Source organism: Balaenoptera ricei, chromosome 15 (genome assembly GCF_028023285.1).
Source record: "Balaenoptera ricei isolate mBalRic1 chromosome 15, mBalRic1.hap2, whole genome shotgun sequence".
Lineage (NCBI taxonomy): Eukaryota > Metazoa > Chordata > Mammalia > Artiodactyla > Balaenopteridae > Balaenoptera > Balaenoptera ricei.
The window spans coordinates 88,914,806-88,929,849 of NC_082653.1; the positions used below are offsets into that span (position 1 = coordinate 88,914,806).

The 15,044-nt window shown below is 54.3% G+C and overlaps 1 long non-coding RNA gene across 2 annotated transcripts; it reads left to right on the plus strand.

Annotated features, from left to right (window-relative positions):
* The first annotated feature begins 6,230 nt into the window (after positions 1-6,230).
* Positions 6,231-7,888, plus strand: LOC132348680 (uncharacterized). 2 transcript variants are annotated; one of them, XR_009497520.1, is made up of 3 exons: positions 6,231-6,380; positions 6,712-6,865; positions 7,222-7,888. It is a non-coding gene; the product is annotated as an uncharacterized LOC132348680 (long non-coding RNA). The 2 variants fall into 2 exon arrangements; XR_009497519.1 differs by having other exon boundaries at positions 6,231-6,372.
* The last annotated feature ends 7,156 nt before the right edge of the window (positions 7,889-15,044 follow it).

Consider the following 15,044-nt stretch of genomic DNA (forward strand, 5'->3'; position numbering starts at 1 on the left):
GGACGGGTCTCAGACACGAGGACCAGGACCTGAGGCAAGAAGGAGCTGGACGCTTGGGGACTCGGGCTGTGCCGGGCAGATGGCTGGACGGCCAGGCAGTGGCCGGCCGCCCAGAAGGGAAGTCTGCAGGTGGCCGCCTCCCTGCACCCTGCCCACCAGGTGATACAGCAGACAGTGTCCCTCCCTCCCTCTCCCTGGACTCTCCCCTCCTAAGGAGACATCCCGGCGACCACTGCCCCGGCCACCTTTGTCCCCTCTCCTGCCCAGGGTTCCTGCGGCCAGGGTCCCCCAGGCCAGGGGCAGCTCCTCCCTCGGAGTCTCGGGAGCGGAGCGGGAGACCGGGAAGGGTTAACACGCTTTGTTATCTCTCCTTTGAATCCTCAGATGGGCCAGCGGCTCACGTTGTTCGGATCTGGTAGAGAGAAAGCGTTAACTATTATCTGCTTCTAGCTGACCATCTGCTGTTGCAGAAAATTCAAAACCCTGGAGATCTACTTATATCCACATCGTAAACGAGAAAAGATGTTTTAATTAAGGGAAATCAGGTTAACTTAGCTCTAATTTACAAGCCGCCTGCTTAATGAATTGTCTGGGCTGCTCTCTCTTTGTAGAGAGTAAATCTGAGGATCCTTTCCCTCCGCAGTTCAGACACTAATTAACTAACCAAGAATTTTAGTAGCACACCCGCCTGTCGCCTAATAGTTTTACCTAAAGCCAGCCCGGTCATTGCTTGTACAAATTGCCAATTAAATGTGATTGATATAATGAAATTGGATTGTATTTTTCACTTACCTCCTTCCATCCCCCCTCATCCCGCATCATCCTACCCCTCTGTCGAGGGTGGCGGGCACATGCGTGTGTACACACGCACCCCCCTCGCCACCAAGTTGAACAGAACCGGCCCCCAGCTCGGGCCATTGGGCCGCAAGCGGCGCCGGCGCCGGGACGGAGCAAGTCCCTGTTAAGCCAACATTTCTATTAGTTGAAGTTAACAGGCGTAATCTTGTTTCCAGATATTTATCCACGTACCAAGGGCTGTAGTTACATGTTTGAAGTTACGGGGGAAAAGTGAAAGATCTAAGCAGTCATTCTAAAAATACATTAACAGTTTCCAAAATCTATATCGCTGCTTAATTAAATATGTTATCCTGTTTATAGGATCTGGGGCTAATTATTTAGAGTCATTTAATCTACTCAATTTGCACGTTAATTAAACAGCATCGGGTTGCTGAGCCGGCCGCGGCCGGGCGGGAAGCAGCGCCGCCTGGCGGGCGCGGCTCGCACCCGCGGACCGGTCCTCGCGCTGGTTCGGCGAGCCGGGCCGGGGACGCTGACAGTGCGGCGGCCCCGGGGCTGCGCTGTCCCCGCGAAGCGTTCCCAGGCCGTCCTGCAGGAAACTGAGGGTGGCCGGCCGGCCGCCCAGGACCTGCTCTGCGGCTGTTTATGGGGAGGGGATTCCTCCCGCCCTCCGTCCCTCCATCCCTCCGTCCTCCCCGGGCGCAGGGGCGCAGGGGCGGCGCCGGCCGGGCCTGGTTAACCGCAGAATGATGGAGCCGCGCCCACCCCGCGCTCGCCGCCTAATTGTTCCCGCCGCCCGTCCCCATCTGTCCCTCTCCGCCCTTGTGTGTTTTGGCCTTTGTCTCGCTGCCCTGCGCTGACACCCTCTTTCAAAGCCCACTTCTGTCGCCCTTCACCGATCGCTTCTGCCCCATTAACCCATCGGCACGAGGCTCCGGCAACAAAGGGCCGGAGTCGGGCGGACGCGCGCGCGCAGCCCCATTGTCCGCCGCTGACCCCACGGCCCGCAGCCTGGCCCGGCCGGCCCGACGGGGCGGGGACGGGGCTGGCCTTGCAGATAAACAGAGGAGGCGTCCTGCCGGGGCCGAGCTCCGCCCTCAGTAAACGGGGACGGCCATGGGGACGGGGACCAGGACGGCCGCCTTGGCAGGGCCGGCGAGCAGCTGCCGCCGCGGGAACGGCGCCCCCGCCCGCCCGCCGGGCAGCTAATCCGCCGCAGGCCCCTTTGTCCCTCGCTGGACGTGAAGCTGGCAGAGAGAACGGCTGGGGAGAGAGGCAGGCCCGCCTCGTGGCCTGGTAAACAAAGACCAAGAACTGTGGCTAAGCGGGGTTGCAGGTTGACCGGATTCCCGGTCCTGCCCCGGGAAGGAGAGCTGGCCCCCCAGAGCGGGCAGGGGCACTTGGGCTCCTCCGGGGGTGCAGCTGCAGCACCCGCCACTACCTAGGCCTTCCCCGCACAGCCGGGCCCGGGCCCGGGCCCGGGGGCCTGAGGCCGCGCCGAATGATCACTCCCTCCCACCTGGCCTTCAGGGGTGCTGCACCTGGAAACGCTGCAGAGGTTTCCACTCGCTGCGCCCTAGAGATGAGGGGCGTTAGCTGGAACCTACAGGCAGCTTCTGGGAGGGCGCTGGCATGTGCCACTGGTGTCTTTGCAGCTGTGGTCCCTCTTCACTCTTCTGGAAGCACTCTGTCTGGCCCAGGGCTCCTTATTCTGACCAGTGAGGCACGAGGGAGGTGGATCATGGCCCAGGGGCATCCAGAAGGTCACCTTTCTCCACAGTGGGTATTGGGGTGCCAGCAGGAGGTGGGTGGGCCCAGGCGGTGCTGAGATGCATGAGGACGCTGATAAACAGTCTGGTCTTGGCATCAGGCTCCTGGAGACCCCCGCTTTTTTCACCTGGAACCTGCTTGCTTTCACGTGCTATCCCACAAACGCCGCTCTGGGAGCTCAGCAGTGGCCCTTTGCAAGGCCGTCTGCAAGACACCGAATGTCTCCCCTGGAGACGTCGTATGTCAAGGCTAGGTGAAAGGGGTTCCAGTTTCTAAGTCTGCCTAGACTACCTTCTTGTTTTTAAAATTCATTTAACATTTAAAATAAAGAGATTGCAAGAGAAACAAGAAAGGGCACAGTAAGATCGCCCTAGGTCGCCATGACACCTCTGGCAGGAACTCGCCTCTCCCTGCCCACGCCCCAGCCCTGGTGCCCGTGAACCAAAGGTCTGATTCTGGGCAGCTCTGCTCTTTTCTGCTGCTGACCTAGTGACAGGGAAACCACGACTCCTTTCAGAGGGTCTGGTGGTTGTCAAGAGTCCAGAAGGAAGGGGCCTCCTTGTCTCCTTCCGTTTCTTTGCCTGGAGCCCAAGTCATGCTCCAGTTTTGCTCCTACAGGGATTTTACACGTCAGCTTTACAACGTAGCGGAAGCCCAGGCCCTCTCTCTGCTTCAGGCGCAGCTTGGAATACTGACCCAAGGTTGGTCCTGGAGGGCTTCGCACGCGACAATTTGTGCAAGTGTTTAGGCAAAAGCAAAGGCTGACGCTGACAGAGTTCAGTGCGGCCGGCAGGACCGGCAGAGCCGCTTCCCGGGCGTTTGCCGCTCTGGCCAGGGACTCGAGGTCCAGGAGCTGGAGTCAGGCCAGCATCGAGAGGCGAGGGTAACTGTTAAATAGCAGCTTTATTGAGATGTCACTGCCACACCAGCAAATGCACCCTTTTAGAGTGTACAGTGCCCTATTTTTAATGCATTCACAGAGCCACGCGGCCATTGCCACTAATTCCAGCACATTGCCATCGCCCCCAAAATAAACCCGCACCCATTAGCAATCATTCCCCATCCTCCGCCCCTCCCCCCCCCAGCCCCTGGCAACCACTAATCCACTTTCCGTCTCTACGGATTAGACAAGGATAATTTTGCAAAAAGAAATTCTACCAGTCTGGGAAGGAGTGTATAAATGAGGAATGTGAGGGTCAGGCCTGAAAACTCTCTCTCTGTGGATCAACAAGGCACTTGTCCCCACCCAGGACATCTGTTTTAAACATCAGCATTTTTTTTTTTTTTCAGTTTACAGATATGTTCTTTTTAAAAAAATTATGTTGAAGTCTAGTTGATTTACAATGTTGTGTTCGTTTCTGCTGTACGGCAAAGTGATTCAGTTGCACACACACGTATATACATATATTCTTTTCCATTATGGTTTATCACAGGTTATTGAATATAGTTCCCTGTGCTCTACAGTAGGACCTTGTGTTTATCCATCCTATATATACTAGTTTGCATCTGCTGACCCCAAACTCCCAATCCTTTCCTCCCCCACGCCCTCTCCTTTGGTAACCACAAGTCTGTTCTCTATGTCTGTGAGTTAATAGATATGTTCTTAAAATCACCTCTGGCCCCCTCTGTTTTCTGTCTGCTCCTGTGAGTGCCAGGTGGCTCCAGCGTGGTGGAGACCACACCTTTCCCTCGGGTCAGTGACATGCTAACACTGGGGCTGGCTGGGCACCCAGAGTGGCCTCGGGGAGGGTCCTCACAGCCGTCCCTAACTCCTTCCTCCCCAGCCTTGAGGTCAATGTGACATTCAACGGCCATGGTGCTTTGTCAACTATGATTTCAATTTTAATGCACTTAAGAGGTTATTCAGTTCAGAAACTGCCATTCTGTTTTCCCTAAGCAAAAAATTATTTTTGAATTTAGCCCATTTTTAGCACCAAATCTTGCCATCATCCCATTCTTTACAAGCCTAAACTCCTAGCAATCACAGCATCGGGTTTCTAATGAGCATTTTCTTGATCTACAGCAGAAATGAGCAGTTATCTGCTAATAACCCCTGAGTCTGAAATTAAAAGGGCTGAGAAAATAAACCAAATTGCCAAGATCAGCTCTTGTTAAATAAAGGCATTGTGAAAAGACGTAGCACAACATTCTCATGTATCGGATCGACGACACGATGGCTCCTAATTTGAGGTTGTAATTATTTAATACCACTTAGTAGCTGCAGAGCACTCGCCCTACGAACGTTTAATGGACATTTGTTAATTAATTCTCAGCAGAGCCCGTCCAGCTACTCTGTACAAGAGAAACTGAGGCAGGCGTTGGAGGTGACAGAACGGAAGTTCCACACAAGAGCACAGATGCGGGCGGCCCCCTCCCTCCTCCCACCCGCTCCTGACGACTCAGGGCCGCCCCCCCCCCTCCCGTTCCCCCCCCCCCCCCACCCGTCTGAGCTCATTCCTTCCCAGTGATTTATGGCAGTGGCGGGTGACAGGGGGAAGTCTAAATGGCTCTGAAGAAATTCATAAACAAAGGCAGAGTTAAAGGAATTATGTTCCTGCTGCCTTTGACTTAGCTATAGAGTCAGATGTCAGCTTTACTCCACCCACCAGGAGAAAAAACGAGAACAGCTGACAGTCGGAATTAACTACAGTTAAAGGCTACAGAAACCGTGAGTTCCGGAGCTGCCAGAGTGGAAGTCTGGGGAGAGGCGGCAGGTTCATGAGAAGGAACCACACACCCGCCAGAGTCACTGGCACAAGCCGGGACTCACCCGTATCCTCGCGGATGGCAGCTGAGATGGCAGAGAGACGCCCAAGTTTAAACTTAAGTCACCGCGGGCTTCCTTGTCCTGCCTTCCCATCCGGCCACCGGGGGTGTCCCCAGGCCCCCTCGGGAGCGCGGGAGATTGCTCTCTGCGGCTTCCCGTTGTCCTCATTGCAAGAAAGCTGTCCTTCCAGAGGCACAAGCAGCAGCAAGCGAGGAGAGAGCCTGGGACACCCCGGGGAGAGGACTGCGGTCCCCAAAGCCGGTGGGGCTGTAGGGCCCCCGCCCCGGGATCACTCCCAGACCCCTCATTACCGTCCCTGGCTCGGGAACGACTGTCACACGCTCCCCTGCCCCGAGCAGGCCGCTCTGGAGACAGGAGGCCAGGCCCTGTTCCCTCTACCCTGACTGGTCTGATTCGAGGATGTAGGACCTGTCTGATTCTTGGACCTACAAGGAGTAGGACGAGTGCGAGCTGCAGGGCTGTGGGAACCAGCCACCCCCCTTCTCTGACCAGTCAGATGGGCCCAAGGGTCCAGGGGTCAGGGGCCCAGTGTGTCCCACGCGGCGGCTTAACTTTCCCCGCTCTCAAGGTGGCCTTCATCACTGAAGTGCCCTCCTTTGCTTTCATCAACGCGATGGAATAAAAGCGCGGGCAGGACGGTGGCTGCGGGGAGGGCCCCAGCCGCCCCCGAGCTGCAGGGGTGTTTCACGGTCATTTGCCCGCAGTTTCCCCCGAAGTCACTGAGAATGACCTTGTGGCCAGGGAGTATGTGTGTGATGGGTGACGAACGACAGACCTCAAGACAGAGGAGATTCAACGCCCAGATTCAACATCCAGAACTGCCCAGACACAGAGAAGAGACCGGAAGCCCAGCGGGCGCCAGCCGGAAGGGGCGGGGCTGCCGACCGAGGCCCCGGGACGCCCGTGGCCGAGGCCCGGCGTGTGGGACGCGGCCTGAGCCGTCGGCCCCAGGCCTCGCTCCAGGCTGTGACCTGGCACAGCTGCCCTGCTCGCCGGCCGAGGCCACCAGGACCCAGGTGCGCAGGTGGGGCTCGGTGCTCGGGGCCGGGGGGAGAGGGCACGCCTGGGACTCGGGGGGCAGAAAGCTGGGGCCAGAAGGAGCCAAGTGGGCTGCAGGCCCCGGAGGGGCTGGGGCAGGCCCGGGGGGCGGCCCGGCTCGGGCTGGGGGCCGTCAGGAAGCAGGGCTCGTTCTGTAACCGGGTGTCTTAGAGAAGCTCAGTGACTCTCCAGACCCAGGAGCCGCTGGATGGGTCATTTCAGCCGGGAGAGGAGGTCCGGTCCGCTGTGCCTTGCACCGTGGTGCCGTTTTTGTCTGTCTTAGGCGCGATGACGTGTTTCCCCTCATTTCTTCCCAGAGAGTGACTTTGGCGCTGCTGCTCTGAGAAGCGGTTGACGCCCAACAGGACAGCACGGGGGCTTCTGGGGGGGGCTGGCCCTGGATGTCGAGGTGGCTTGTCTTTACCCCCCGGAGAAGAAAGCCCTCTGGACTCAGTGTCTCCCAAATTTCAGGTGTGCAGGTCTTGCCGTATCCTCCTATCCACATGCCATGATTTACTTTCTATTTCTCTTTAAATCTACTTGAAACAGAATTGCCTTTTTTTTGGCCGCACGGCAAGGCCTGCGGGATCTCAGTTCCCCGACCAGGGATTGAACCCCAGCCCACGGCAGTGAGAGTGCTGAATCCCAACCCCTGGACGGCCAGGGGATTCCCCAGAATCGCCCTTTGACTCAGTCCCGTCCTCAACCCAATCTATGAAATCCTAAGTTCAGCGTGCCCGTTGCTTTCTCTCATACGTGTTTTGAGATAAGTGATGGTTATTAAACTAAAAAGTGCTTGTTTGTGCGCCCCCGTGGTCATCTCGCAGGCCACCAGGAGCTCGCTGTCCTCCGTTTTGGAAAGTCCTGGACCAGATGACCTAACGACAGATCGTGCAGAAGTCAGACCATCTTCCTGTATGAGGCAGCGAGGGCCCCGGGGACGGAGGCTGCACAGGAGCCCGCGGCGTCCCGTCTACCGTCTGAGCGACGCTGCAGCAGCGTGTCCTCCTCTCTGAGCCCCACGTGCCCAGCTCCGCTACAGGGTGAGCTGGCCGTGAGGACCAAGTGAGTTTAGACCGGGAGAGAGTTGGGAAAAGTATTGTTATTGTTCTAAAGGAAGGTAAAGGCGGTTGCAGCTCGAGCTGAGTATTGGGTTTCTCTGGGGATTCAAGATTTCTTGAGTCTGAAAACAGCGGAGGGGTTGATGATTCTTGAGGACATGGTGCTCAGTGAAATAAGCCAGATGCAGAAGGACAGACACTGTGTGATCCCACTTCTACGAGGTCCCTGGGGGAGTCAGGTTCACAGAGACAGGAAGTAGGGGGTGGGGGCCGGGGGCCTGGGGAGGAGACTCAGTGTTTAACGGGGGCAGAGCCTCAGTTTGGGAAGATGAAAGAGTTCTGGAGATGACGGTGGTGATGGCTGTACAACAGTGTGAATGTACTTGATGCCCCTGAACTGCACACTTTAAAATGATTAAAATGGTAAATTTTATGCTGTGTATGTTTTACTACAATAAAGAAAAAAAGAGTACAGGGGAGAGAGGAACATGTTGGTGATGGGTACTTGGGGAATCCATGCTGTTAAGTCTCTCTGCTTTTGTTCATGGTTGAAATTTTCCATAATTTTTTAAAGATTTCTCAAGTTTTCCCCCAGGAGAGCTGTCCCCCAGGAACGGGGTCTCAGAGCTCATGCAGGTGCGGCCTCCCTGGAGGGTCCACGTCCTGAGGGAAAGTCCACTGAGGCATTTTTGTGCCTTCCTCCATGCCTTTCCTCCTAAGGTGCTTATTTCTAAAGCAGCCTTTTTTTTTCCGTGGCCGGGTCTTGGCCCCCACTCTGGGGGGACAGTAAAGGTGGCCCAGGAAGGGCCCACAACTCCCATTTAAGCAAGTGCCAGCGCCTGGGGATGGCGGAGGACAGCCCTGCTCACCCTCCGGTGGCCACGGGTGCTGGGAGGCGGGGAGGGCCGGGGACCCCTCCCTCTGGAGGCCTCAGTTTACTGCCTGTAGCCCCTCGTGGGCCTTGCAGGTCGCACTTTGCCTAGCCCTGCCCTGTGTGCCCACCACTTTGTGGCAATGTTCCGATTGGTTTAGATTCCGGCTCTGGCATTTAGTGAAGAAAGCTGACTCAGTTACAGCCAACTAAAAGGACTTCCCCGGCGGTCCAGTGGTTGGGGCTCCACGCTTCCACTGCAGGGGGCACGGGTTGGATTCCTGGTCGGGCAACTAAGATCCCGCCTGCCACGCAGCGCTGTCAAAAGAAAGAAAAAAAAAACACCTAAAGAAAACGTTTTCCTCTTCCCTGTGACTTTCGTTTCCATGCTTCCCTCACCTTTTAATATTTTCTGCCTGACCCAAAACATTCCCATTTGATTTTCCCCCCAGAGGCCTGGCCAGCAGAGATGTTCTGAACTGGGCAGATGTTACTGGAACCCCTGGGCTCTGACACACACTTCTTTAAAAGGATTTCCCCACGAAGCTGCCTTTCAGGTGAACCCCCATCACGCCTGCAGTCTCTCTACCCACCTTGAGGACCAGGCTGATGTGAGGCCCTGGGAGACGCCCCCGGGAGAGACACGGTGGTCTTCCGGTCCTGGAAAATGAAGCCTGTTTTTGTTTCCCCTGAGATCAGTGGTGTCCTCCATCCTTAAGCTCCTGTCACAGTATCGGAAAGAAAAACCAATCCGACAAACAACATTTACTACTAGGAAACCACCCAGAGACTCGGGCCTCTGCTTTCCGTGTGCTCACAGCCGAGTGTCTGGGTTTTCCTAAAAACCTCCCCCTGCCTAGTTTCTCTGTGCATATATCACTGCATTTTGGACACTTGGCTCTTAAAATTGTCTCCAAGCCTCTTTGGCATTGGATAAAAATGTCTGCATAATTAAAAATAAGCCACCAAACAAGGAGCATTCGTTAAACATTCGAGAACATATCCAATGCACAGTGTGAAACGAGAGGTGCACTCTGAGGGCACCCCTCTCTGCTCCGTCTTCAGGAGCTGAGCAGAGGCTGCGTCCCGTTATTTGAGCTTTGTGGTCCCTAGCCACCGCTGTTTTATTAATTTTTTTATCTATAATTCTAAACTACTATTGCATTTATTAGAACAATAGGGAAGCTTATTGAGGTGGTATTTTTATTAAAATTTCTATTAACTTTTGCTATCAGTACAGTTGTAGATTAATTAATTTTTACTACTTTTCTAAAGCAAAAAATATTAGAGCTGATCCCAAGTTACTTCAAATGTGAAACAAGCCAAATCAGGAAAAGAGCAGCTCAGCGCGAGGGATCTCACTGGTTTAGAGTAGGAAGAAGTTTACGGTCGACGGGGAGTTTGCAAAGCGGATGTCTTCACCTGGGGGTGGTTCAGGCCGAGTTCTGCTTTGTTCTGTCCGTGTTGATTCTCACAGAGAGACACGTACAGATTTACTCTTTCAGTTTAGTGGGGGGGTTTTGTTTCGTTTTGTTTTGTTTTTGGAGCGGGTGCACACTTCTATGAAGTATTTTTTTTTTAGGTGAAATTCACATAATATGAAACTCACCAGCATAAAGTGGACATCGTTAGTACAGTCACAATACTGTGCAATACCACCGCCTCTACTCAGAGGTCTCTCCTCATCCCCAAGGAAACCCCGGACCCATTAGCGGTCACTTTCTGATTCCGCCTCTCCCAGCCCCTGGCCTCCACTAATCTTTGTCTCTGTGGAGTTGCCTATTCTGGAAGGTTCACATAAATGGAATCATACACCACGGGGCCTGTGTTTCTGGCTTCTTTCACTGAGCATTGTGTTTTCCGGGTTCATCCGGGTTCATCCAGGTTGCAGCCTGTGCCAGGGCTTCGTTCCTTTTTACGGCCAAGTCATCGTCCAGTGTGTGTACAGCACGCCTGTTTAGCCATCACCTGTCGTGGACACTTGTTTCCACTTTTTGACCGCCGTGCTTGGAGCTGCTGTGAACGCGTGTGTGTTTGAGGCCTTGTTTTCAGCTCTTCGGGGTGCAGAGCTCGTGGAGCCGCTGGTCACGCGATCACTCTGTGTTTTCTACCCTCTTGCTTTTGCTAGTGCATTTCCCTCCTCCCCGTCCCAGTTGGGCAGCTGCAGAGTGACACACAGGGTGGTGATGGTGACGGGAGTCACCTGCCCTGGCGGGGACTGCTCCCCGAGGGGCTGCGGGGGACGGAGACGGGAGGGTCCTCTGCGGCTCTTCGTGTGGCTCCGTATTTCCTGAGATGCCCGTGCGTGGGTCCCAGGATGGGCGTCAGGCCCCCTCGGTGTTTTCTGGCAGAGAATGGATACCACTGGCAGCCACATCCATTTCTTCCCCCCTAAACTTGCTTCATTTTAAAATGAAATATGTTAAAATCTTCCAACACTCCAGCCAGCAGTACCCGACCAAGGGGACAGGCGAGGGGGGCGCGCCAGCCTATCCTGAGCCCCCTGCCGCATCCGGCTCTGCGCTGGGCCCTGCTTTCACTCCGCTCCGTACCCTGGAAAGATGGGTTTGGCCGTCCCTCTTTTTCACAAATAGAGATTAGGTGACATGCCCAGAGCTAGCTAGGGTGGAAGAGCCAGACGTGCCTGTCCTCCAGACCTGTTACCCTGAGAGGGAGACGGTCAGGCACAGACCCCCAGAGGAAGGAAGGAGGACCCTCTCCGCAAGCTCCCCCCTCGGAGGGAGGCAGGTGCTCCGTGAACCAGAGCAGATCCAAGGTGGCTTTCACTTTCCACGTCATCCTGGCCCGGGGAACTCCGACGGAGTGGGCACTGCCACGGCAGCCCTGACTTTGCAGAAGTGGCTGTTGGTTAGGGCAGCGTGGCCAGCCGGTGGCTTCTTGACTTACCTCTCCGTGACTGCGGCGTGGACCACCAGTGTACCCAGCAGCGGCGCACCCCTCCAGCGAATGTTCACAGACGGCAAGGTGTGAACCAGCTGAGCGAGCGCCGAGGTCGGTGTTGGACATCCCAGGCTGATGCCCGGCCACAGCCGACAGGCAGCACGGGAGCCGCGGCCTGGAGGTGGGAGAGGAGGGGGACGGCAGGAAGGCGCTGGCTGCGGACGCCTGTCCTCCGCGCCCCAGCCCAGCAGAGCAGCTCCGGGTGGGACGTGCAGCCGCCGGTCAACGGCAGGCCTCGCGCACAAGGCACACCTGGTGCCCAGGTGTTTGGGCTTCTCTCTGGCGGCCAGCCAGCCACAAGGACTCTCTCTCCCCGTCCCCTGACCTCCCCACCCTCAGCATTACCCCAGGAACACTCTGGGGTTGCTGCGTTTGGAGAACGAAGCCCAGGGCACAAACTGACTTCCGTCTGCAAACTGAGGCTTGGTTCTCAGCCCTCGACCCGCCCTCCGCTGGCTGTCCTCTGCTCGGGCCGGGATCTTCAGGACGAAGGGCCAGGAGCCTTGGAGCTGATGCTCCCAGTGCTTTGAAAGCCAGCGTGTTGCCTAATTAGACCACCTGGATATGGGAGGTGTCCAGACTCATGGAAATCCAAGCCCAGTGGCAGGTGGAGACTTCCTTGGGAGCGCTGGGTCGGGGGCCTTCTTCCAGCTTTGGGTGTGTCCCCAGGCTCCGGGACAGAAGCTTCCCTCCAGGCCGCAGACCAGGATGTGCAGGAGGGCCCTGCAGGCTGGTGAGGCAGCGGGAAGCCGTGGCCGCCCCGTGGCCCCTCCACCTGCCCTTCTGCGTAGAGGGGAGCTTGGGGTTTAGGAAGGGCGTTCACACGCTGCACTTGAAGTTTCTTCTCTCTGGAGAGGGTCATCCTGGAGAACTGATTGCCGGGAACAGACTGGAGCCCGAGGGTGGCGAGGCCCGCCTTCCTGCAGGAGGTGGGTGGACACTGGTGCCCACTAGGGAGCTGGGGCGATGACTTGTCTGTCAAAGCGCGGAAGCGTTAGTACACTTATCAAAGTAAGTGCTGGCTCATATGCGTGGGACCAAAAATAAATGAGGCCAGGCCTGAATGAGATCAGGCTGGCTGCCAAAGGAAAATACAGGACGCCTATGAGAAAGTCTATAAACGTGACCCTGTTTGTTTTATGAGGTTCTTGGGGGAAACGTTTTTAGTTGAATTCTGGTTCCTGATGTTTCTTTCTTTTTTTTTTTTTTTTTAAATATCTACTTGGTTGTGTATTTCTTTTTTAAATTTTATTTATTTATTTATTTATTTGGCTGCGTTGGGTCTTCATTGCTGCATGTGGGCTTTCTCTAGTTGTGGCGAGCGGGAGCTACTCTTCGTTGTGGTGCGCGGGCTTCTCATTGTGGTAGCTTCTCTTGTTGCGGAACATGGGCTCTAGGCGCACGGGCTTCAGTAGTTGTGGCTTGCGGGCTTCAGTAGTTGTGCTTGTGGGCTCTAGAGCGCAGGCTCAGTAGTTGTGGCGCACGGGCTTAGTTGCTCCGCGGCATGTGGGATCTTCCCGGACCGGAGCTCGAACCCATGTCCCCTGCATTGGCAGGCAGATTCTTAACCACTGCACCACCAGGGAAGTTCCCCTGATGTTTCTTAAATCTAAGTCAAATCGCCAAACGCTTACTGCAACTCTGTGATGAGTGAGGTGGTGTTCTGGAAGCAATAAAGGAATAAAGGGAACTAGGAATAAAAATGAGCTTCCAGTGATTTCTGTGCATGGAGCCCAAGTGGAGACAGGGAGGGTAGGTGGAGGGCAGAGGGACTAGGAGGCTGATGATAGGATAATATGGAAAAGGTGACAGGATGGAGGCCACCAAGGGGACCCAACACCCACCTAACAGGTGTCCCAGGAAAGGACAGAGAAGTGGCGCAGAGGCCACGTGCAGAGGTAATGCCTGGGGATTTCACAGAAGTGATTAAAGAAATAGCCTCTTGGATTCAGAAGACTAAGTCCCAAGCAGGATACATAAAAAGAAATCCATATCTAAATGCTCTGCCGTGAAAAATCACAGGTTACCAAAGACAGAGAGACAATCTTGCAGTGGGGTCAGCAAGAAACATGGGTTCCCTGCAGACAAGTGACGGTGACGGCAGACTTCTCAACTGCAAAATAGAGTCAAAGATACAATGGAATGATGTCTTCAAAATGCTGGTAGAACGTGGACGTCAACACAGGACTGTTCACTCCTTGCTAAACCATCTTAAGGTGAAATAACGACATACAGACACATTCAAACAGACCCTGGCTGAAAGAACTACTAAGGAAATAAGGAAAATCCAGGAGGAAGAATGACGTGCAAGAGGCATTAGCGAAATTTCTTTAAAAAGTTAAACATAAATAAACCTCAATAAACCACATTGACTTCACAACATGTAATAATAAAAAGGGCTTATTGGCGGGTTTAAAAACAAGATGAAAACAAATTCTGGGTGACAGTAACATGTAGCACAGACGCTCATTGCAGGGGAAGCAGTCTCAGGTTCTGGCTCAGTCTAGAGGAGGGTAAAGATTCTGATTAATTTTAGACTTTGTTAATGCAAGCCTGCATGTTAAAAATGGAGTACTCCTAAAAGACTAAAGAATAATTTTATAGTAGTGATATCCAGTCTCATTTTAAATAAATTTATTTAAGCTAAAAATTAATTTGGTTTAGAGAAACATAAGCCAGTTATAGTTGATAGCAGGACAGGTGATCTGAGGGTGTGGCCACAGCAGTGCAGGTGGGATGGGAAGGCCTGAAATGTGGGAAACGCTGCTGCAGGTGGTACATGACAGAGCTTGATTTTCATCGGAGAAAGACATGGAAAATATTCTCGTTCAGGTGTTTGGGACTTTTTTTTTCTGTTCAAGCCTTGAACCCTAGGTCCACTAATGCTCTGAATACCCGTAATTCTCTTCCAGATATTCAAGTGATACTGAAATCTGTGGGCATATTTAAAACAAAGTGACTGTCTAGCGTCCTGGAGACCAGCTTGTTTCCTTAAATCAAAGCGCACAGCTGAGTGCTTCTGCCTCTGTGCTGTTCTCTTATCGATGCCACAGATCATCTTTTCAAGTGAGCACAGACCACAAGGGACGGAACCCAGGGGCTCCCACCCAGCCCAGCTGAGGCTGACAATACCTAGGAATTTATAACAATGCTCGTTACTTTTGAGCTTGCAGAAATTAACACTGAGCTTGTCACACAGCCCAGCAAGACACCCTGCTCCCTGCCTGCCAGCAGCTTTCATCTTTCTGGTGAATCAGAGATAGGAGGGAACTTCGTGGTCTTCTGACTCGTCCAGCCAAGGGTGTCTCTCTCTCTCTCTCTTACACACGCACACACACACGCACACAGCCCGGTGGCTGCCAAGTTGGGAGTGAAACACGCACGCGTTGTCCCAGGACCGTTGGTCCAGCTGTCCCCGGCCGCGAAGGCTGGCGTCTGAAGTAGAAACAGCAGAGGCCCACTCTGGGTGTGAATTCCACCCTCCCCTCAGCCTCTGGCCGGCCTGATGCCATTTACTTCACTTTTATATTTATTATTTGGGAGTTCAGAGCAAATTACTTGACAAGTCTGAACGTTAAAGTGAATTAGGCTAACGTTCAGTCAGCCTAAATCGTTATCAAAACTTCATCCACTGCTCTCTTCCCTCCATCCTGTGCCGTCAGAAGGAGGCGATACGCATCGCTAGAATCGGAGTTTGGCAGCGTCTTCTGTGCATCTGCTCTTTGCCGCTATAACTTACTCACATTTCATGGTCCCC